We start from the raw sequence: 24,856 nt of genomic DNA, 5'->3' as shown, positions 1-24,856 counted from the left end.
CAAATACATATGTTATCACTTATATGTGCATTTAAAAAATAAAACAAATGTATATAACAAAACAAATAGACTTAGAAATATAGAGAAAAAACTAATGGTCACCAGGGGGGTGAGGGAAGAGGGTTTGGGCAAGGCTGGGTATGAGATTAAGAGATATAAACAACAAAGTTATATTGATCAGCACAGGGAAATATAGATTTAAGCTGCAAAATATTGAATCACTACGTTGTACACCCAAAGCTATTATTGTAAATCAACTATACTTCAATTTTAAGAAATATAACAAAGATCACCTAACAAAGGCATGAAAAAAGGCACCTAAAAAAGTTCTGTATTAGCTTTTTAGAGTTGCCATAATAAAGTACCACCAACTAGGTGACTATACTACACAAATATATTTTTTTCATATTTCTGGAGGCTAGATGTCTGAAATTAAGGTGTACACATGGCTATGTTCTCACTCTGAGAGCTCTGGGGGAGAATCTATTGCATGTCTTTCTTTTAGGTTCTGGTGTTGCTAGTAATCATTCATTGGTCTTCCTTGGCTTGAAGACATGTCACTCCAAACTTTGCATCCATCTTCACATGGACTTCTGCCTGTGTGTGTCTGTATCTGTATCTCTTCTCCTTTCATAAGGACACCAGTCATAATGGTTCAGGGGTCCACTTTGCTTCAACATGACCTCATCTTAACTAATTATACCTGCAATGACCCTATCTCCAAAGAAGGTCACATTCTGAGACTCTGAGAAGGACATGAACTTTTGAGGGAAACTAAATGAGTACAGGTTCTACCTCTCCATCCTGCTCCTTGACTCAAGATCACTGAGAAAACCAAGTACTAAAAATTTTTGTGACTTAAAGCAACATAGTTCTGTTGGTCAGAAGTCTGTATGGGCTCAACTGGGAGTTTTCTGCTTAGGGTCTCTTAAGACCAAAATCAAGTTATCATCCAGTCTGAGCTATTATATGGAGGATATGGAAAAGAATTTACTTCTAAGTCATTCAGGTTGTTGGCAAATAATGGAAAGGAAATTCTCTCCTGGAATTAAAAAGAAAAAACAAACTTACATTGGCTTGGGATACCATCAAAAGCAGAGCCTGAGTAAGAACAGGTAACTTACTGGAAGAAAATCCAGATGGTGGAAGGAAGGCCCCTGGGAGAATTGCTATGGAATGAATTTTTGCGTCCCCCCCGCCAATACATATAATAAAGCCTAATCTTCAATGTGGTGGTATTTGGAGGAAGAGCCTTAAGTCATAGTGTAGAGCCTTCGTGAATGAGATTAGTACTCTCATTAAAGAAACCTAAGATAGCTCTCTGGTCTTTTCCACCATGTTAGGATACAGAGAAATGACCATCTATGAACCAGGAAGTGGGTCCTCACCAAACACCAAATCTTTCAGAACATTGATTTTTAAATTCCCACTCCAGAACTGTGAGAAATAAATGTTTAAGCCACCCAGACTATGATGGTTTCTTATAGCAGCTCAATTAAACTGAAGATAAGACTGATGGAAGGAAGAAAGACTAAGGGAAACTAGAACTGGATCCCATGGGAACATTCAAAGAAGTGTGGAGTGTCTTTTCCAGTTGTCTGTCTGAGAGCAACCAGGAGAGGTCTTTCTCCATTGAAAGAGCTGCTGTCCAGGGAATTAAATCTACACACCACCACTTACAGATTGTGATGGGTGCCTGTGTGCTTGATAGTGGGCTTCAAAAATCCTTGATATCAGTCTTTCTTTGTGACCTATTTTTGCATCTATCTTTTCTTTCTAGCAATCAATGCTGCTAGAAATATATCAGTTTTATTAGTCTATCAAAAAGTTAACTTTGGCTTTGTTAAATTTTTCTATTTGCATTTTTTAAATTAAGACTTTCAGGTTCACACAGCAAAATTGAAGGGAATTTACAGATTGCCCATATATCCCCACATATGCACAGCCTCTTCTATTATCAACATCTCCCACCAGTGATAACAATGGTACATTTCTTACCACTGGTGCACCTACAATGACACATTAAAATCACCCAAAGTTCATAGTTATCATTACGGTTTACCCTTGGTGTTGTATATTCTATGACTTGGCACAAATGAATAAGAAAATGTATCATACAGATTATTTTCACTGCCCTAAGAATCCTCTGTGCTCCACCTATTTTTCCCTCCCTACTGTCAACCCCTGGAAATCACTGATCTTTTTACTGTCTCCATAATGTAGCCTTTTCCAGAACGTTATATAGTTGGAATCATGGGGTACATAGCCTTTTCAGATTGGCTTCTTTCTGAAATACTTAGTAATATTCATTTAAGGTTCTTCCTTGGCTTAGAGACTCATTTCATTTCTTTTTTCCTTTTTTTTCTTTTTCTTTTTTTGGCTGTACCTGCAGTACGTGGAAATTCCCAGGCCAGGAATTGAGCCTGCAGCACAGTAGTGACCCAGGCCACTGCAGGGACAACACTGGATCTTTAACTTGCTGTGCCACAAGTGAAATCTCACAACTCATTTTCAGTGCTGAATAATATTCCATCGTATGGATATACCACAATTTATTATCCATTCACCTATGAAAGGACATCTTGTTGCTTCCAAGTTTAGGCAGTTATGAATAAAGGTGCTATAAATACCTGCATGTAGGTTTTTGTGTAGACATGCTTTCAGTTTCTTTGGTAAATACTCAGGAGTATGATTGCTGAATTGTATAAGAGTGTTTAGTTTTGTAAGAAACTGTCTGACTGTCTTCAAGTGGCTGTGCCATTTGCACTCCCACTAACAATGTGTGAAAGCTTCTGTCACTCTACATCCTTGTCAGCATTTAATATTGTCAGTGTTCCCAGATTTTGGCCATCTAATAGGTGTTTAGTATATCTCATTGATGTTTTAATTTGCTTTTCTGTAATGATATATGATATAGAGCATCTTTTCATATACTTATTTGACATCAGTATATTTCCTTTAGTGAGCTAATATATTCAGGTCTTTGGCTCATTTTAAAACTGGATTGTTTTTGTATTGTTGAATTTTAAGAGCTCTTTGTATATTTTGTATATTTAGGTAGAAATCCTTTATCTGATGTGTCTTATACAAATATTTTCTCCCACTGTCTTCTCATTCTCTTACCTTTTCTATTGCAGGACATAAGTTTTTAATTTTAATGAAGTTCAGCTCATCAGTTACTTCTTTCATAGATTGTGCCTTTGGTGGTATATCTAAAAAGTCATCACCATACACAAAATGCATATTATTGTTTTCTCCTATGTTATCTTTTAGAAGTTTTATAGTTTGACATTCTACATTTAGTTCTATGGTCCATTTTGGGTTAATATTTGTGAAAGATGCTAAGTCTGTGTCTAGAGTCAGTTTCTTCAGTGTAGCTGTCTAGTTGTTTCAGCACTATTTGTTAAAAGACTGTCTTTGCTCCATTATATTGCCTTTGTTCTTTGTCAAGAGATTTGTTGACTATATTTATGTGGGTCTATTTATGACATTTTTATTCTTTTTCATACATCTATTTGTCTACTTTTTATCAATATTACCTGTCTTGATTGCTGTAACTTTACAGTAAGTCATGAAATTGCATAGTATTAGTCCTCCAACTTTAGTTTTCTCCTTTAATATTGTGCTGGCTTTTCTGGGCCCTTTATCTCTCCATGTAAACTTTAGAAGTAGTTTGTCAATATCTACAAAATGACCTGCTGGGATTTTGATTGAGATTGCATTTAATCTATAAATCAAATTGGGAATAACTGACATATTGACATTATTGAGTCTTTCATCCATGAACATGGAATATCTCTCCATTTATTTGTGTTTGATTGGAGTTTTGTAATTTTCCTCATAAAGATTTTGTACATATTTTGTTAGATTTATACATAAATTATCTTATTTGGGGAGGTGCTAATGTTAATGGTATTGCATTTTTAATTTCAAATTTCACTTGTTTATTGCTGGTATATAGTAAAGCAATTGACTTTTGTATGTTAACCTTGTATCCTGCAACCTTGCTGTAATTGCTTATTAGTTCCATAAGTTTTTTAGTTCATTTTTTTGGAACTTCTACATAGATGATAGTGTCATCTGTGAATAAAGAACATTTTATTTCTTTATTCCTAATCTGTATACCTTTAATTTCCTTTTCTTATTGCATTAGCTAGAACTTTCAGTACAATGTTGAAAGCAGTGGTAAGAAAAGACCTCCTCACCTTGTTCCTAATCTTAGTGGGAAAACTTAAAGTTTCTCATCATTAAGTATGACATCAGATATAGGGTTTTTTTTTGTAGGTATTCTTTTCCTAATTAAGGATGTCCCTCTCTAGTCCTGAATTACTAAGAGATTTCATCATGAATAAGTGTTGTATTTTGTTATATTTTCTCTGTATCTCTTGATATAATCATGTGGTTTTTGTTTTTTAGCCTGTTACAATGGATTACATTAATTTATTTCCAAATATATCTTATCTGGCTTTTCAAGTTGGCTTCATCAAGTTCTTTTAAATTATTTTTTCTACCACAGGCTGCAGCATCATACATGGAAGCAAAAGTTTCTAGGTGTTTTTTTAAATATTGAAATTAAAAATGAGTTCATTTCTTTCTAGTTGCAGAAACATTAGATACTATATTTGAGTGCTATCAGTGGCCATGTTTAACACTGCTCAGAGTAATTTCACAATAGGAAACAATGAAGCTAATACACAAATAGATATATGTATGAGATAGGGAGAAAATGTCCTGATTGCATTTGAGGTCTTTATTTCAATTTTTCCTGGGACCTGTTCTTCCCCTTTTTACATTTGGATATTAATTTATTTCTTGTATTTGTGAATTAATAATTTTTTTCTCATAAGCTATCTTTTGGTTGAGTGTGTGTCATTTTAAAATCAATCACCCTGATTAATACAAAGTTCTTCAGTTGTAACACATTTGCTTCCTTCCAACCTCATTCACTCCTTTCCCACAGAGGTGTGGGCTGGGGATGACCTATGTTATTGGTGAATTTTGAAGGAAAAACTGAGCAAGTGTGTCCCAATCCCCTTCTTTCCCCTTCTTAGAAGCGAGGTGCGCCACAGTTCTCTATTTCTCTAGCAGCAAGTTGTGTCCCCAACTTCAAAGCAGTGCATTAGAGAGCCCATTTGTCTGCACCCTGACCAGTACTGAATAATAATGCACGACTGAGACTTTGCCATTGCATAGAAAACATCTGGATCTTGCTCTTTATTTTTTAATTTTTAAAAAATTTTTAATCATTTTTATATTTTTTTTCTACTATACATCATGGTGACCAGTTACACATACATGTATACATTCTTTTTTCTCATATTACGTGTTCTATCATAAGTGACTAGACATAGTTCCCAGTGCTACACAGCAGGATACCATTGCTGATCCATACCAAAGGCAACATTCTGCATCTATTTACCCAAGCTCCCAGTCCCTCCTACTCCCTCCCCTTCCTCCTTGGCAACCACAAGTCTGTTCTCCAAGTCCATGATTTTCTTTTCTGAGGAAAGCTTCCTTTGTGCCATATATTAGATTCTAGACATAAGTAATATCATATGGTATTTGTCTTTCTTGTTCTGACTTACTTCACTCAGGATGAGAGTCTCTAGTTCCATCCATGTGGCTGCAAATGGCATTATTTTGTTCTTTTTTTATGGCCGAGTAGTATTCCATTGTGTATATATACCACATCTTCCTAATCCATTCATCTATTGATGTACATTTAGGTTTTTTCCATGTCTTGGCTATTGTGAACAGTGCTGCAATGCTCTTTTAAATGATTTAGAATGAGTTGGATTTTTCACATGTATATTATCACTTGAAATTCTTCCTTTGTTATCTTTGACCATATTTTTTTTTTACTACTTATATTCTACTTATGGACTTGGATGATCTTTTTATATGTTAATAATATTAATTCTTTCATATTAGTCTTTATATAGTCTCACATAGTTTTCATATACAGAGGTTAAAATTTTTGTATAGTTAAACCTATTATCTCACTATTTACTTCTCCTTCTTCACTTTGTGCTTAAGTTATTTGCCATGAAGAGATAAGTTACTGTGTAATAACCTATATGGAAAAATAATCTGAAAAGGAATGGATGTATGTATAGGTACAACTGGTTTGCTTTATTGTACATCTGAAACTGACACAACTTTGTAAGTCAACTACACTCTAATAAAATTTATTTTTTTTAAGAAGAGATAAGTTAAATAGTCACATTTTTCTTTGGTTTCATTGTTCATATTTATCTCTTTAATTCAACTAGAATTTATTTTGTGCTGTGTTGTGAACTGAGTAACCATTTTTGTAAATACGTCAAACACTAACACTTTTTGTCAAGCTATATTTACTATAAATTCACTAAATATCTAGAGTTTGTTTGGAGTCTACTTTTCTGTTCTATTAAACTATAAAAATTTTATTTGGAAACCTTAGCCAGATGATAAAGCCCATACCAGCTTTCAAAAGCACAGCCTTTATTTCAAAGATAAAGGGAATAAATATATGTTGGGCTTCTCTGTGGTTTCAAGCCACTTCACACGAGAGAGTTTTAGAAGCTAAGTCACTTGTGATACACACATGACAAGTGGTAGAGAGGTGTCCTTGTTGTCCTAATCCACATTCACTGCATCTTTCTCTATACAGACATAGGATCTCATAAAATTAACTTCAGTTGAGTTCTATTTACCTCACCTCATCACACTAACGTCAGGACATTTTCTCTATCTTTTATTCTTTTTAAAGGGTCATGACTTCTTAGTAGCCAGAGAGGTGGTGGAGAGAGATGGGAAGTGGGCTAAGAGAAATAAATGTTAGGTGAGGGTTGAAGAGGAAATCCCTTTAAGCACCACTCATCTCCAGTTAATCAACAATGAGAATTCTAATCCTGTGGACCAGGCTTTTGCATCATTAGTACAAAGGCATATGAGTCCCCAAGCAAGCAGTCTCCTGGGGCCTCCAATTCTCCTTGCATGCACTCACTCCAGCCTGTAGACTTTTCTCTTAGTTATAATAATTCCCTTGGAACTCATCTGTCTCTGATCTACTAGGGAACGTTTAACAAAGTCTCCTAGAGTTATCTATGGCCAGAAGTGGCCCCTGAAAACTTGCCCAGAGCCTCAAAGCTCCCTGGAAGCACTCACTCGGAGACCTGCTTCTGTGAGATAACAAAGTCCGCAGAGACAGGCAAATAATGACCAGACCCCAGGATCCCTGAAGACATGGCCAGGGTTCAGTCTCTGCCTCCAACATCCAGAGCTTCTTTTTGCCCTTACCCACACTTTCTAAAAGTAATTAATACTCAAGAGAAACGTCAACAGACTACTGAGCCAGAGTTCCAGGAGGTAGTCCTCAGGGTGTCTCTATTCTGGTCTGAGGAAGCACAGGCTTCTCTCCTAGACTATCGTATTTGTCTCTGCTATTTCCCTTGCTGCTTCTGCTGAGTGCTGTGCTGTGAGAAACAGCAAGTGCAAAGGATGATGTGTGAGGAATTGGAGTAGGAAAGCTGAGGTCCTGTTTTGGAAATCTCACAGTGTTTCTGCATTGCTATGTGTTTTAATATTCATAACTAATTTAAAAAATACATTTCCTATTTCTATAAGCTTTCATCCCTACAATGGCCGCAAGAAGTACACATCATGATCAACAACTTACTAGTGTGGAGTCTGTCCAGGATACAAATCTTTGCATGTAGGTTCTCATGCACTGGGCTTTAAGTTCTGTACAATGATATCCTAGGTGTGATTGTTGCATCATGTTCTAAATGTCACTGGGTACTGTCAGGTTCCATTCCATGAAATCCGTTAAGGTTGTAGCAATTCACACACCCACAGCTGAGGAGTGGGGCCTTTTCCTAATAACCTTTGCTTGAGCTTACTGTTTAATTCTCTTAAGTGTTCACCAATATAATAAAATATTATTTCACTATTATTTATTATTTTACTTTACATTTTTTTTTGATCACCAGTGTACTTCACATGCACATTCCCTCTTCTGAGAACTACCCCTTTATATTTTTTGTTGATTTTTCTGTTGGATTGTCTTTCTCTTAGGAGTGATCTGCATACTAAGGATACTAACCTTTATCTCTTAAGTATGATATAAATATTTTCTTCCAGTCTCCCAATCTATCATTGTATATATGTAATACTTTCAAAATTGTTAACCCTTCCTCTGTGGGAAATAACTTTATCAACTAGAGTATACCACTGTGTAGTTTCTTTAGCTTTTAGTATCACATATTTCATTCATATCAAAATTTCTTAGGTCAGCAACTTTTTCCCTTCAGTGAAGTTTCTACATACATTTGTATATAGTTAGTTCTTTAGTCGTATTCTCCATCCTATTCTGGGATACCCTGACCTCCTAGTGATTTTTAACTTGCCTATATCAACATTTATTCTTTATGCTGTAAAGTTCTATTGGATTTGACATATGCATGTCATGTACCTGCCCTTACCATATCATACAAAATGGTTTTTCCATGCTAAGAAATCCTCTGAGCTTTACTTAGTAAACTAATTCCTCCCATTTGTCCCCTGAACTCCTTGCAATCACTGATCTATTTATAATATTTATAGCTTTGTCTTATTTAGAATGGCATAAATTAGGAATCATACAATATGTAGCCTTTTCAGATGAGTTTCTTTAACTAAGTAATATGCACTTAAGATTTATCCATGTATTTTCATGGCTTGATAGCTCACTTTTTTATTCTTGAGTAGTGCACTGAATGGCTGTACCACAGTTTGTTTATACATTCGTGTATGTGAGGACATCTTGGTTGCTTTTATTTTTGGCAATATTGAATAAAGCTGCTATAAACAGCTTTATGTGCTGGCTTGTGTGTGGTTATAGATTTCAAATCATTAAACACTCAGGAATGCATGGAGTTCCCGTTGTGGCGCAGCAGAAACGAATCTGACTAGGAACCATGAGGTTGCGGGTTCAATCCCTGGCCCCGCTTAGTGGGTTAAGGATCTGGCGTTCGGTGAACTGTGGTGTAGATCACAGAAACGGCTCAGATCTGGCATGGCTGTGGCTGTGGCATAGGTCGGCAGCTGTAGCTCTGATTCGACCCCTAGCCTGGGAAGCTCCACATGCCCCAGGTGAGGCCCTGAAAAGCAAAAAAATAAATAAATCATTAAACACCCAGGAGTGCAATTGTTGAATTTTATGGTAATACTGTGAACTTTATAAAACACTGCCAAATTGTCTTCCAAAGGGCTCTATCCTTTTCCGTTCCCTGCATGATAGTTCCTGTTATTCTGCATCCTCACCAGTGATTAGTACTGTCAATTTATGGTTTAGTCCTTTTAAAAGATATATTGAGATAACTCATTGTTTTGTTAATTTTCATTCAGTAATAGCAAATAGTGTTGAACATCTTTTCACATTCCTATTTGCTGTCTGAAGATCTTCAGTGTGGTATTTTCAGATCTCTTGTCCATTTTTAATCAGGTTGTTTTCTTATTGTTGAGTTTTAAGAGTTCTTTGTATATTTTGGAAACTATATATAATGTATATTCTGCTGGTGTTCAGTAAAGCATTCTGTAATTGTCAATTTATCTATTTTGTTAATAGTGATATTCACTTCTTCCACATACTTGCTGACTTTCTCCTGGCGAAATCCATTACTGATAGAAGAGTGTTGAAATCAATTATACTTGTGGATTTGTTTATTTCTCCTTAATGCCATCCTTTTTATTCTATGCATTTTGAAACCTTCGTTAGGTATGCATACATACCTAAGAAATTTTGCATCTTCTTGGTGAACTAATAAGTTTATCATTATGTAATATTCCTCTTTATTCTTGGTAATTTTCTTTGCTTTGAGGTATAGTTCTTCTGATGTTAGTATATCTATTCCAGTATTATTTTGACTAGTGTTTTCATGCTATATAATTTTATATTCTTTTGCTTATAACCACCAAAATATTTGAAATTATTTTCCTGTAAACTACATATGGTTTGATCATATTTGTATGTTTTTTTAAAAAAATATAACAATCTCAGTCTTTTTCATTGTAGTAAAAAACAAAATTTACCATCTTAACCTTTTTAAGTGTACAGAAGTGTTGACTATACATACATTGATGTGTAAAAGATTTCTAGAATTTTTTCATCTTATAAATCCCAAACTCTATATCCATTAAAAAAAAAAATCCCCTTCCCTTCAGCTCCTGGCAACCATCATTCTACTTTCTCTTTCTAAGAAATCAACTACTCTAGATGCCTCATATAAGTGGACTCTTACAGTATTTGTCATGACAATGTCTTTTAATTGGTGAGTATTGGTCATTTCAACTTCAGGTAATTATCGATATACTTGGATTTGGGCCTACTATTTTATTATGTGATATGTGTTTTCTGTTTTTCCTTTGTTTACCCAAATCTGGTCTTCATTTGAATTATTTTAACATTTTTATTGCTCTAATTGACCAAATGTGGTTTTTAGTATATTCTCTTTGTATAGATTTTTGGGTGATTACTTTGAAAATTACAATTTGCACATTTAACTTTTCACAGTCTAGTTGAAATTAATACTCTAGCAGTTAGGTGGAAATTTGTCTTAAACCATATGTATCCCTTTACCCCCTTTATGTTATAGTTGTCTTACATATTACATCTATATACATTTTTTAAAAAACCTAGCATATGGTGTTATTTTTTGCTGTCAACCATCAAATATATTTTAAAGAACTCAAGGAGAATGGCCTACTCTATGTACCATAATATTTACCACTCCTCTCACTTACTATCCTGATGTTCTGTTTTCTTCTGGTTTCATTTCTCTTCTATCTGAAGAACTTCCCTTAACAATTCCTTTACAGTAGCTCTTCTGGCAACAAATTCTCTTAGTTTTCCTTCATCTAAAAACAGCTTCATTTCACCTGCCTTCTTAAGGTCCTTCTTATTAAATATTAAATTTCAAGCTGACAATTCTTATCTTTCAGGAATTGAAAAATATCACGCCATTTCCTTCTATAGTTTCTGGTTAGAAATTCAGTCAGACTGTGCATACCTTACAGGTACTGTGCCATTTTTTTCTGGTTGATTTCAAGATTTTTCTGTCTTTATTTTCAACAGTTTATTATAATTTGCCTGAGCATGGAATTTATTTGGGGTTATGCTGTTTAGGGTTCATTCAGGGTCTTTTATATTTTTATAAAAGTATAGTTGATTTACAATATTAGTCAATTTCTGTTGTATAGAAATGTGACTCAGTCATACATACATACATATATATATATACACACACATTCTTTTTTATATTATGTTCAGCTTCTTGAATCTATAGATTTCTGTGGTTTGCTAAACTTAAGAAAGTATTCAGACATTATATTTTGAACTATATTTTTCAGCACTGAACTCTTTATGATGTTTTTCTGGAACTCTAATGAAAAGAATGTTATGCCTTTTGTTAGTTTACCACAGGTTCTTGTGGCTCTGTTAATTTGTTTTAAATATTTTTACTCTTTATTTTCCAGGTTGGATAATTTATATTGATATATATATTTTTTCTTCTTTTGTAATGATTTTTATTTTTTTCCATTATAGCTCGTTTACACTGTTCTGTCAATTTTCTACTGTACAGTATGGTGACCCAGTTACACATACATGTATACATTCTTTTTCTCACATTATCATGCTCCATCATAAGTAAGTAGACATAGTTCTCAGTGCTACACAGCAGGATCTCATTGCTAATCCATTCCAAAGGCAATAGTCTGCATCTATTAATCCCAAACTCCCAATCCATCCTACTCCCTCCCCCTCCCCCTTGGCAACCATAAGTCTATTTTCCAAGTCTGTGATTTTCTTTTTCTGTGGAAAGGTTCATTTGTGCTGTATATTACATTCCAGATGTAAGTGATATCATATAGTATTTGTCTTTCTCTTTCTGACTTACTTCATTCAGTATGAGAGTCTCTAGTTCCATCCATGTTGCTGCAAATGGCATTATTTTGTTCTTTTTATGGCTGAGTAGTATTCCATTGTGTATATATATACCACTTCTTCCTAATGCAATCATCTGTTGATGGACATTTGGGTTGATTCCATGTCTTGGCTATTGTGAATAGTGCTGCAATGTGGGTGCATGTGTATTTTTCAAGGACAATTTTGTCCAGATATATGCCCAAGAGGGGGATTGCTGGGTCATATGGTAGTTCTATGTATAGTTTTCTAAGGTACCTCCATAGTGTTCTCTATAGTGGTTGTACCAGCTTACAGTCCCACCAACAGTGCAGGAGAGTTCCCTTTTCTCCACACCCTCTCCAGCATTTGTTATTTGTGGACTTATGAATGATGGCCATTCTGACTGGTGTGAGGTGGTGTCTCATGGTAGTTTTGATTTGCATTTCTCTAATAATCAGTGATGTTGAGCATTTTTTCATGTGTTTGCTGGCCATCTGTATATCTTCTTTGGAGAAATGTCTATTCAGGTCTTTTGCCCATTTTTCAGTTGGGTTGTTGGCTTTTTTTGCTGTTCAGTTGTATAAGTTGTTTGTATATTTTAGAGATTAAACCCTTGTCAGTTGCATCATTTGAAACTATTTTCTCCCATTCTGTAAGCTGTCTTTTTGTTCTCTTTTTGGTTTCCTTTGCTGTGCAAAATTTTGTCAGTTTGATTAGGTCCCTTTGGTTTATTTTTGCTTTTATTTCTGGTGCTTTGGGAGACTGACCTGAGAAAACATTTGTAAGGTTGATGTCAAAGAATGTTTTGCCTATGTTCTCTTCCAGGAGTTTGATGGTGTCTTGTCTTATATTTAAGTCTTTTGAGTTTATTTTTGTGCATGGTGTAAGGGTATGTTCCAGTTTCATTGATTTATATGTGGCTGTCCAGTTTTCCCAGCAATATTTGCTGAAAAGACTGTCTTTTTCCCATTTTATATTCTTGCCTCCTTTGTCAAAGATTAATTGACCACAGATGTCAGGGTTTATTTCTGCATTCTCTATTCTGTTCCATTGGTGTGTATGTCTGTTTTGGTACCAGTACCACACTGTCTTGATGACTGTGGCTTTGTAATATTGCCTGAAATCTGGGAGAGTTATACCTCCTGCTTGGTTTTTGTTCTTCAGAATTGTGTTGGCAATTGTGGGTCTTTTGTGGTTCCATATAAATTTTTGGATTGTTTGTTCTAGTTCTGTGAAAAATGTCATGGGTAATTTGATAGGAATTGCATTGAGTCTGTAGATTGCCTTGGGTGGTATGGCCATTTTTACAGTATTAATTTTTCCAACCCAGGAACATGGAATATCTTTCTGTTTCCTTACATCTTCTTTAATTTCCTTGATTAATGTTTTATAGTTCCCATCATGTAAGTCTTTCACCTCCTTGGTCAGGTGTATTCCCAGGTATTTGATTTTTGGGGGGTGCAATTTTAAAAGGTATTGTATTTTGGTATTCCTTTTCTAAGGTTACATTGTTAGTATACAGAAATGCGACTGATTTCTGAATGTGAATCTTACATCCTGCTATTTTACTGAATTTGTTGATCAGTTCAAGTAGTTTTGGGATTGAGTCCTTAGGGTTTTCTCTGTATAGTATCATGTCATCTGCATACAGTGACAGTTTTACCTTTTCTCTTCCTATTTGTATTATAGGTATTCCTATTATGTATACCTTTTATTTTTTTGTTTGTTTGTTTGTCTGCTGTGGCTAGGACTTCCAATACTATGTTGAATAGTATAGTCTTATGAGGTTTCCCTTATAATTAATGCTTTTCTTTTCTCTTGATGCCTTTAGAATCCTCTCTTTATCTTTAACTTTTGCCATTTTTATTATAATATGTCTTGGTGTGGGCCTGTTTGGGTTCAACTTGTTTGGGGTCCTCTGTGCTTCCTGTATCTTGATATCGGTATCCTTTAGATTTGGAAAGTTTTCAGACATAATTTCTTCAGATATATTTTCAATCCCCTTTTTCTTTTTCTTCTTCTGGAATTCCTATTATATGTAGATTGCCCAGCTTTATATTATCCCATAGGTCTCTTATATTGCTTTCATGTTTTTTCATTTGGTTTTCTGTCTGCTGTCCTGATTGGGTGATTTCCATTATTCTATCTTCCACATCATTAATTTGTTCCTCTGCCTTATTCATTCTGCTCTTTATTGCCTTTAGTTCAATTTGCATCTCTGCAAATGAATTTTCTAGTTTTTCTTGGTTCCTCCTTATATTTTCTAGTTCCTTTCTAAAGGAATCTGCATTACTGTTCATATCCTCTCTTAATTCCTTGATAGTCAGCCTTAATTCCTTCGGTATTTTCATTATCTCCCTTTTGAACTCAAAGTCTGTCAGACTACAGAGGTCTGTTTCATTGTTTGCTGCTTCAAATGAATTCTTCTGTTCTTTTAAATGAAAATGGTTCCTGAGCTTCTTTATCTTGCTTATATTTTCCTTTTTCTGTGAGTTTAGGGAAGCCAAACTGTAGTCTTGGAGGGCTATTTTTATGTAAGAGCACCCCTTTGTATTTTTTTGGGGAGGTACTATTTATTTTTGGTGTGGGAAGTTTGAATATTTGCTGTCTCTTTCTTTGGTCTGAGTAGGCTGTCATCTCCAGGATGCTCAGTGTGTTTTCAGAGAGAAAGAGGCAATGGGTAGGGCTAACAGTCAGTGCCTAGTCGTTGGGCTCTCAACAGCAGCAAGAACCTGCAGGAAGGTGGCACAGGCTACTCCTAGTTGCAGGGCCCTGGAAAGTGGTAATGAGCTCTAGGCAGATCTACAAGGTGACCAGAGCATTTGGCAGTAGCAGAAGCAGGATGCATGAGTTCCCAGGGGAGTGAGAGCAACAACAGCTTCTGTTTGATTGCAGTGCCCTCCTCTGAGATGATTGGAACCACAGGTGGTGCCTGTTCAGGGACCCCTAGTGACAGCGGGCCATGACCATCTCTAGAGTCAGTGATAACCATGGTGGTTTGCCCTTGCCACCTGTAGACCTTGCATGAAGCAACCTGTCTCACTTTGCCCACATAGGAAGTGCTGTACAGGCTGCTCCTAGTTGCAGAATCATGAGAAGTGACAGAGATCAGGCATGTGGATATTGCCTGGAGCATTTGGCAGTGGCAGCAGCAGGACAGATGTGTTCCCAGGGGTGTGAGAGCACCAACAGGTGGTGTTTGGTCAAAATGCCCTCCTCTGTGGTGCCCTTGAGGTGAATGGGGCTGCAAGTGTTGTCTGTTCATGGACCCCTAGTGGTGGCAAGCCACTCCCACCTCTGGAGCCAAAGATAACTGTGGTGGTTTGTTCCTGCCTCCTGTAGACCGTGCAAAAAGCACCTCCTCCTGCTTAAACTGCACAGGAGTTTCTGCAGAAGCTGCTCCTAGTTCCAGGTTCCCAGGAAGGGACAGTGATCAAGCGTCTGGGCACTGCTTTGGCAATGGCAGCAGCAGGACGGGTGTGCTCCCAGAGTGAGAGCAACAACAGGTGCTGTTCTGTTGCAATTTCTTTCTCTGTGGTGCCCTCTGAGGTGGTTGGGACTGCAGGTGATTTTTTTTTTCAGGTATCTCCAGTGGTGGTGGGCCACGCCCACCTCTGGAGTCAGAGATAATTGTGTTGGTTTGCCCCCGCCACCTGCAGACCACGCAAGAAGCACCCTGTTCCACTTAGCCCACGCGGGAGGTGATGCACCAGCTGATCCTAGTTGTAGGGTCTTGGGAAGGGACGGTGTCCAAGTGTCTAGGCATCTCCCAGAGCGTTTGGCAGTGGCAGCTGAGGGCAGGTGTGTTCCCAGGGGAGTGAGAGCAACAGTGTATGGTGCTTGGTTGCAGTACCCTCTTTTTTTCTTTTTTGCCAACCCCTGAGGTGACTGGGGTCACAGATGGAGCCCACTCACAGGCCCCAAGTGGTGGCAAGCCACACCTCCCTTTGGCCTCTGAGATGACCACCACAGTCTGTCCCTGTCACCTGTAGATCATGCAAGAGGCACCACATTGCACTTAGCCCCCTGATGCCTTAGCCCACACAAGAGGTGCCTGGCCACCGGCAGCCTGCACGAGAAGCAGCCAGTCTCCCCTAAATGAGCAAGAGGCTTCTCGCTACCTGTATTCTGCACCAGAGCCACCCTGTCCTCTGAGAGCCCATGGGCGTGCTCATGAACACTCTGATGCAGGGAGTTTCCTATGGCGGTCTGCCTCTCCTCCTCTCATGCTCCCCAACAATGATGCCTTGCCTCTCCTGTGGGCCAGACCTTCTCCCGGGTTCCCTCTGCTGTGGTGTTCCACTCCCCAGCCCCTAGTGTACAGCTCCCCTGCCTGTGGCGCACTGCTCCTTAGCCCCGTAGGCTGTCCCCACACAGCCAGCCCCAGACCTCTCCTCAGGACTGACCACCAGAGCCTAAGTCTCAGTGCCCAGTCCCTGCCTGAGCATCTCAGGCTGTGGTGTTTGGGCCAGTGGTTCAGATGATCTGTGTGGCTGTCACTCTGCTTTGCTGTTCTCAGCTGGAGCTGCTGCACTTTTCTCGGTGACTTTGAGGTCCCTCTGACTCAGCTGATCTTTCCACCAGTTAGGTGGCTACCCAGGAGGTGGGTTCATTTTCTCCTTCACAGCTCCCTTTCAGGAATGCTAGTCCCATCCTGATTCCTTTTCTCTCTCTTTTTTTCTTTTGTTCTACCCAGTTATGTCAAGAGTTTCTTGCCCTTTTTGGAGGTTTAAGTTCTTCTGCCAGCATTCAGTTGATGTTCTGTGCGAGTCATTTTACGTGTAGATGTGTTTTTTTGATGTGTTTGTGGGAGAAGGTATGCACGACCTCTTACTCCTCTGCCATCCTGCTCTGCCCCCAAATACCTATTGATATATTTTCAATTTCACTGACATTTTCAAATTCAGTTTTCAAAGTATTATGCTGATTAGGATCAGATCTAGTCATGAACAGTTTGGAAATAAATCTTGGAATTATTCATCAATTTAATGCAGCTTCTTTTCTGAGATTCCCTCTCATCATAATCTCCCCAGTATATTTCATTTCCCTGAAGTGCCTTTTTTAGGTTCCATATCCAGAAACATGGAACCTTAGTTACTCTTCTCTGCTACTAACTTTTGTGACTTCACCAATGTCTTGGACCAATAGGCAAGAGGACTAGAGGATAAAACACAGGGTAAATTTACCACTGATTTGGTGTTACTTTAAATTCTGGTCTTCTTTTAATCTTCCTGTTACTATCCACATTGCAAAGTCCTCTAATAGCTGTTCCGTCCATCCTGTTTCAGAGCTGCATTCAGTGGTAGAGACAGGGTGGAACATGTGTTCTCCAACTTATCTGTAACTGGTTCCTACAATTATTTACTTACTTTTTATTTCTTCATATCACTCACACCCAATCCTGACCTGCTAGTTTCTGAATACTTTTGGTCTTGACTCACTTTCCTTCTTCCCCAGTGCCTAGTACTCAGTCACTATGACATTAAATATCATTAATGCCCTTTATGCTGTAACTGCTTTGTCTAGCTTCACTTTGAGTTCAAAGGGCAGACTCACTGAGTTTTGGGACAGAAATGCCTGATAACTACTTTCCTGTATTAATTAATTAAAACAGCAGTGAGATAATGAAAGCAATATTTTATGATTGCCATAGGCATATATAAGTTTCACAGAAAACGCTTTTAAGTTGAACTAAACAATGGAAAGAGTACTCCCTAATGAATTAACTGCCTGCAAATTTATCCCCACTGGAATGACAGGCAAGCTAGGAAATAAATTTCTTCAATCTTTTTTTTTTTTTGTATTTTAGCCACCCCACAGTGTATGGAGTTCCTGGGCCACTGGGTCAGGGATCATATCTGAGCCACATTTGCAACCTACAACACAGCTGCAGCAGTGCCAGATCCTGTAACCCACTACGCCAGGCCGGGGACCTAACTTGTGTCCTGGTGCTTCAGAGATGCCACTGATCCTGTTGTTCCACAGTGGGAACTCCTATTGCTTTCTGTCTTAAGCTCAAGTAGACAGAGAATTTATTTTATTTTATTTTATTTTATTTTATTTTATTTTATTTTATTTTGTCTTTTCTAGGGCTGCACCCATGGTGTATGGAAGTTCCCAGGCTAGGGGCCTAATCAGAGCTGTAGCCACTGGCCTATGCCAGAGCCACAGCAATGTGGGCTCCAAGCCATGTCTGTAACCTACACCACAGTTCACAGCAACACCAGATCCTTAACCCACTGAGTGAGGCCAGGGATCGAATCCGCAACCTCATGGTGTCTAGTCAGATTCGTTAACCACTGAGCCATGATGGGAACTCCAGCCAGAGAATTTCTGTTTCTATTCTGGTGTTCAAGGATGACAAGCATCCCATGTAGCCCTGGAGAATTCCCTGAAAATCTTCTACCACAGTTACCACTAACTAGTTGTGCTCATGGCTCTCAAAGCCAGTTGGCGCACAAAGTAAGCAAATATAAATAAATAGGCTTCCCCTTTCCCATCTCTTGTGCCTCTTCATTCTTTCTATCCCCACTTCCTACAAACAGCTCAATTCTAATCAGCCCTCATTTAAGGCCTATTTCCCACTGTATTAATTTGCTCATACTCCACTTTGTTCCTAGATATAAAATAGCTTATAATTGCCTCAGCTTCATTTCTCCCACTGGTAATCTGGCCTATGCTACAACCACAGCAATGCCAGATCTGACCACATGGCAACGCCGGACCTTTATTTTTAAAGCTGCACCCACAGCATATGGAGGTTCCCAGGCTAGGGGTCTAATCAGAGCTGTAGCTGTTGGCCTATGCCAGAGCCAAGCAACACCACATCTGAGCCGTGACTGCGACCTATACCACAGCTCATGACAATGCTGGATCCTTAACCCACTGAGTGAGGCCAGGGATCAAACCCGCAACCTCATGGTTCCTAGTCGGATTTGTTTCCTCTGCACCACAATGGGAACTCCAACACTGGACCTTTAATCCACTGAGTGAGGCCAGGGACCCAACCTACATCCTGATGGATACTAGCTGGGTTCGTTACTGCTGAGCCACAATGGGAACTCCGACAAACATATTTTTAATGACCATAATTCACAAATATGGCATTATCCTCCTTTCCATGTATTACTTCAAAAACCCACTGAGACTTCCTGGCTGGTTTTTACATTTCTTAACATCACATACATTTTGATTCAGCCAAAAATTGGTTTTTGGCTGAGTAACACAATACAGTTATTTCAGTTTATAAATAATTTAAAATCTGAATCATTATGTCTTGTGATGGACATAAAACTATATGTGGCACTAGAATTTATAATTGAACAAAGTTTGTCCTTGTTTACAAAGCATTATTCTATATCACTATAATTTTCAAGGGAAATAAGGAAATGGTGATAAGCTAAACAAAACTTCTATTATAAGAAAAATTCTTCTTTCAGAGAACTTTTGAGCACATAGAGCATGTCCATGGCAATACTGAAATTGATCCTGGTGATCCTATATTGGCATTTCCATCTAAACATCATGAAAATAAAGAAAATGAAGGTATACATGTTTTTAAACACACTGCAATTCACTACCAATAGAAACACCAGCTTCTGGCAAAATCTGCTCTTTTAACCTCTGTGCTCTGGCTTCAATGTACACATCACATGTAGAAAGCTGTAGTCTGGACTTTTACCCAGAATCAACAACATTCACATTGGGATTTTAGAAACCCATGGGAAATTAAGTCATATAATTTCTTTGAAAAATCTTGGCAGAGAACACTGTGGAAATCTGGGAGCCATTGTTACCACAGTGGAAAGATAAACATAGGGTTGTGCCAGTAACTCTTATTCTCAACAGTGACCAATTAGCTGTCCCCAGGACACAAGCCCTGCCTTTACTTTCTGACCCTGTCCCTTCAGCTACTAATGAGGTTTGAAAGCCTGTGCTCCATGCTCACTGACTGGGTACATCCTGCTCAGTGACCAGAGACCTGTGAGAAAACTACCGCAGAAACCTCACACCTATATGTCTGGAGCTTCTTGTCATTGATGCAGTGGAACAAGGATGCTTCTGCACCATAGAAAGGTGAGGGTATAATGGGGAAATGTAGTGCAATAAAAGGTGTCTTGGAGCAGATGTGGTTCTACTTCAGCAGATGGAGCTTTGTCTCAGCAGCTTTCAGGGCTGGATTCAGAAGAAACTTCCTGCTCCCTTTAGGAGGTAGACAGCAGTGTTATATGTTAAGTGAACCATTACCCACTGGAGGAAGCAAAGCCAGAACTTTCATCAGAACTTTAAGTAGTCCCTGAGTCAACCTTTCATCCAGAACTGAGGCCAGTAAAATATGATTGTTTTATTCCATTCGCTCCCTTCCAGGTTTTCAGTGGTCAAGGCTGCCATGTAGCCTCATTGTGGTATGAAAAATCTGGAGCTGCAGAAACAGGGTTTTACCATCCGGGAACACTGAGAACATGGGATGCATCTTCACCCCACTTTGGAACAATAGACTGTGACAAATAAGTTTCCTTTCCCTCTCCTTTCCCCTTAGTATAGAGAAAGCTCTTGATTTCTTGGAAGAGAATGACTCTAAGAGGATGAAGCCCAGCCCCTCAGGAGGTGATTCGTATGTGCCTGTGTCAGGGACATTGGTAACTTTGAGAACCTGCTGCTGTAAGTGGAACAGAGCAGAGGTACCTACAGGTTGCCCTGGGGGCACTGCCACTCTAGGGTGAGCAGTTTGGTTTCATGAGCATCATTTCAGAGAACTTGGTCTGTGGCACTTCAGAAAAAAGGCTTACTACCCACTGGAGATTTTCAGCTTAGTATTGAGATGCTAGAGCCAAACGCCATCATAAGAGAGGTAAATTTATTGAGCAGTCTGAAGAGAATGTGCATTGAGCTTTGCTATAAAAGTGAATGTGTGAGTGCCATGTTCCCAGGTTACTTTCCTAAGTGTGCTAATCCTGCGAACCACTGTCACTCACCATTTCTCTTATTACATGCCAGCACAGAGACTTAAAAGGGCAGAGTAAATCCTAGAGTTACAACTTCTACCATGTTGTTGGGCAACTCCCAACACCCCTGGTCTCCAGTGTCTTCTGTAAAATGGTTACACCAAACTAGAACAACTCTAAGACCTGTGTCATTCCCTGGGTCACTAATTCATCAGTGATGTTAAATCAATGATAGAAAATTAAGATAAATAAAACTAAACTTTCACTTAAGGTTGAGAGAACATCACTATGAGATTTTTTTATATTTTAAGTATTTTCTCATAGCATTTGGAAATAGCAAGAGCTTTGAGTTCGGGCAGAAGCCCCAGCTATGTGACCTATCCTCTCTGAAACTTCTCTAAGCCTCAGATTTTCCTTGTGTAGGAGGGGTAGGGGCAACCTAACACTCATGATTATTGTGGAGGTTAATAGAAATACTGAATTTCTATTATGTGCATAATACCAAGCATTAGTAAAGTCTGCAACAAACGATGATGATGACAATGAATTTGTTGCACATTGTAAAAGGCACATTCAAAGGGACTATTATTCTACTACTGTTGAGTTCATAAATTGGTAAGATTGTGAGCACAATAAAATGTGTTATAACTATGCAAATCTCAATAGCTCTGCCTATTCCTCACACTATATTTAAGAATATTCTAAGGATTTCAATATTAAAATTAAACTTCGAGGAACATGTGGAAATCATTGATGTTATATGACAAGTGAATTACATGCCTTATTTTACTTAATTCTCACAAGTACATGAATGGGTAGATCCTGTTATCTTCTTTTTACACAGAGTGAAATGAATTTCACAAAGGTAAACTAACTCTTGAAAGATAACCTAAAAAATAAAAATAGGAGTTCCTGTCGTGTTGCAATGGAAACGAATCCAACTAGCCACGAGGTTGTGGGTTTGATCTCTGGCCTTGCTCAGTGGATTAAGGATCTTGCGTTGCCATGAGCTGTGTGTGGGTTGCAGACACAGCTTGGATTCTGTGTTGCTGTGGCTGTGGTATAGGCTGGCAGCTGTAGCTCTGATTAGACCCCTGGCCTGGGAACCTCCATATGCTGCAGGTGAGGCCTTAAAAAGAAAAAGAAAAAGAACCTACCTCTCAAGGATTAGAACTCAGTATTGAACTACTATTGAAGTCAGGTCCTTCTCATTCAGTAACCAACTGACTGGACCTCTTTGCTATCTGTGTAGGCCACCTTCTCCAGTGGGTAAATAGTTGATTTGTGCTCTTCTAAAGCTGTCGTGCTTACTGTGATGTCTTTATGGTAGGTTAAGATCCATAGATTATGATGCTATGGAAAGAGAAGATGATAGAAATGGAGAATGGGACAAATGTCCAAGAGTTCATCTTGGAGGGGTTTCCTACTGTACAGCATCTTGAAAAGGTCCTCTTCCTGATGCACCTGCTGGCATACCTGGCATCCATTGCAGGCAATACACTCATAGCCACCATTGCCTGAACTGACTCCCAGCTACAGACACCTATGTACTTTTTCCTCAGCATTTTCTCCTCCCTTGAGTGTTGTTTCACAAGAGCTATTATTCCTAAATTGCTGGTCATCTTTCTTTTAGGCAAGCAAATGATTTCCTTTGCTGCCTGTCTCACCCAGCCTTTGTCTTAGTATTTCTAGGAGTAGCAGTTTTTCCCCTCATAGCAGGGATGTCTCCAGACCAAGACTTGGCCATCTGCAAGCCTCTGCTTTACCCTACATTCATGAACTTGAAAACTTGCTTCCTCCTGTTCACAGCCTGCCATGCTTTGGGTATCACTCTCATTTCTGGTTTGCTGGTGAAGGTTTCCCATTTATCCTTCTGTGCCCCCCTTGTTATCCCTCACTTCTTCGGTGACCTCGGCGCCCTGATCCATCTCTTCTAATAACCTTCTCTGTCTCTTATTACCATTTTTGGCTTAAAGTTGAATTTCTCTTACAGAAGTATAGCTACCACCATTCTCTTATGGTTCCAATTGTATGGAATATCTTTGCATTCCTTCATTTTCAGCCTATGTGTGTCATTAAAGCTGAAGTGAGTCTCTTGTGGGCATATAGTTGAGTTTTGTATTATATCCATACAGCCAATCTGTCCTTTTTGATTGGAGAATTAAATACATCTATATTTAGAGTAATTATTGATATTAAGAACTTACTAGTGCTATTTTATTAATTGCTTTCTGGCTGTTTTTGTAGTTCCCTTGCTCTTCTTTTCCACTCTTGCTATCCTCCTTTCGTGAATTGGTGATTTTCTGTGGTCCTATGCTCTGATTCCTTTTTCTTTATCTTTTGTAAATCTACCATAGGATTTTGCTCTGTGGATACCATGTAGTTTACATAAAATACCTTATAGATGCAAAAGTTTATTTTATGCTGATAACAACTTATTTTTGTTGTTACTGATAACAACTTATTTTTGTTGTTATAACGTACTTTTATTACTCCTCCTTTTGTTTTATTGTGACTACCTCTGTTATGTATTTGTTAAATTATAGTAGCTATAATTATTTTTAATACTCTTTCCTTTAATTTATAGTTAAATGGTTAACACAGCATCATCTTTCAGTATTGGAGTTTTCTAAATTTGGCTATATAGCTACCTTTATATATGTGTTCTATATATTCACATTTTCTTTCATGTTATAGTAGACAATTTTTCATTTCACCTTGAAGTACTTTTTTGGATTTCTTGTAAGGCAGATCTAGCAGTGATAACCCCAGATTTTGTTTGTCTGAAATAGTATTTATACTTAATTTCTGAAGGATAATTTTTCTGGACAGAGAATTCTTGTCTGGTAACTTTTTCTTTCAGTATGTTGAATATATCTTCCCACTCTCTCTGTTCTGTAAGATGCCTGCCTAGAAATGCATGGATAGTGTATTGGAGTTCCTTTGTAGGTTATATATTTTTTCTCTTTCTCCTTTTGGATTTTCACTTTGTATTGATTTTTTACGGTTTTATCATGTGTCCTAGAGAGTATCATTTTGGATTAAAATGGGAAGATGTCTTATCTTCTTGAACCTGAATGTCCAACTCTTTCCTCAGGTTTGGGAAGTTCTCAGGCTTTATTTCTTTAAATTTTATGCCCCCTTCTACCTCTTTTCTCCTTCTGGAAGTCCATTGATTTGAATATTGGTTCTTTTGATGGTATCCTATAGATCACATAGTCTTTCTTTATTCCTTTCTCTTTTTTTATGGCTGTACCTGCAGCATATGGAAGTTCACGGGTTAGGGATCGAATTGGAGCTGCAGCTGCAGCCCCATGCCACAGCCACAGCCACACCTACCACCAATCTACCAAGCCACATCTACCACCAATGCCATAGCTTGCAGCAATGCCAGATACTTAAACCACTGAGCAAGGCCAGGGATCAAACTCGCCTTCTCACAGAGACAGTGTTGGGTCCTTAACATGCTGAACCACAAAGGGAACTCCTCTTTTTCTTTTTCACTCTTTTTTCTTTGTGTTCTTCCACTGGGTTACTTCAAAGTTCCTATCATCCAGCTTATACATTCTTTCTTCTGTTTGATCTATTATGTTGTTAATTGTTGCATTTTTCTTTTCATTCACTGAATTCTTTAGCTTCAAAATTTCTGTTTCTTTATGATTCCTCTTTGATAAATATCACTTGTTTATGTATTATTTTCCTTCTTCTGTTGAATTGTCTTTCCGTATTTTCTTGTATTTTATTGTTTCCTTAAAGCAGCAATTTTGAATTCTTTATTAAGTAAAGTATATATTTTCTTGTATTTCTGTTTGGTTATTGGGAGATTATTGTGATCTTTTTATGATGTTATGCTTCCTTGGTTTTTCATATTCCTTTGCTCTTTTTGCCTTTGAAGTAGCAGTTAAATCCTCTAATCTTTATTACTATTTTCTTGGTTTTATTGGTTTGCTATATATTTTAGGGCTTTCTATGATGTGTATGGATA

General features: G+C 38.0%; 2 pseudogenes across 1 annotated transcript in view; both read left to right on the top strand.

Annotated features, from left to right (window-relative positions):
- Nucleotides 1-24,856, top strand: part of LOC146396945 (olfactory receptor 6C75-like) — a 42,863-nt pseudogene that overhangs the window by 12,830 nt on the left and 5,177 nt on the right. The gene's annotated exons all lie outside the window — the stretch shown is intronic.
- LOC100738962 (olfactory receptor 6S1-like) lies at nt 22,219-22,808 on the top strand (annotated as a pseudogene).

This window comes from Sus scrofa, chromosome 14, assembly GCF_054392235.1.
Source record: "Sus scrofa isolate SSC_HxYL_T2T_F1_AM1 chromosome 14, Sscrofa_HxYL_maternal_Yorkshire_Landrace_v2.0, whole genome shotgun sequence".
NCBI lineage: Eukaryota > Metazoa > Chordata > Mammalia > Artiodactyla > Suidae > Sus > Sus scrofa.
This window is presented reverse-complemented; position numbering and strand designations above follow the sequence as displayed.